Here is a 428-nt window from a genome sequence, read left to right as displayed (position 1 = left end):
TGCTGAGTGGTTGAGTGTCATCCTATAAATCAGGAGATCACAGTTCAATTCCCTCGTCAGGGCACATGGCTGGGTTGCGTACTCGATTCCCAGTGGAGGGTGTGTAGGAGGCAGCCAATCAATAAGTCTCTCTCACCATTGATGTTTCTCTTTCTCCCTTCCTCTCTGAAATCAGTAAAAATATGTTTTTTTTTTAAAAAAAGGATGGGGTGGAGGCTGCCTGGGGGCAGGGGCTCCTCCCGCTGCTCCCCCACCTCCTGGGCTGCAGTATCCCTCCAGCCAAACTCTTCCTGTGTCATACATGGGCCGGCTTGCCATCGCTCTCCGGCCAGAGGTGTCAGAAGTGGGTGTCAAGCTTGCCAGCAGCCCCACCTATTACGGCACTAAGGCCAGAATAGATAGATGGGGCCTGCAAAGGAATTGATGGA

General features: G+C 52.3%; 1 protein-coding gene across 1 annotated transcript in view; it reads right to left on the bottom strand.

Annotated features, from left to right (window-relative positions):
* The window catches only part of ADGRD1 (adhesion G protein-coupled receptor D1), a gene marked incomplete at its 5' end in the record, with an annotated part of 100,297 nt that overhangs the window by 99,290 nt on the left and 579 nt on the right, over window positions 1–428 (bottom strand). The gene's annotated exons all lie outside the window — the stretch shown is intronic.

The sequence above is a fragment of the Myotis davidii genome, unplaced genomic scaffold (genome assembly GCF_000327345.1).
Source record: "Myotis davidii unplaced genomic scaffold, ASM32734v1 scaffold43, whole genome shotgun sequence".
In the NCBI taxonomy this organism is placed as follows: Eukaryota; Metazoa; Chordata; class Mammalia; order Chiroptera; family Vespertilionidae; genus Myotis; species Myotis davidii.
This window is presented reverse-complemented; position numbering and strand designations above follow the sequence as displayed.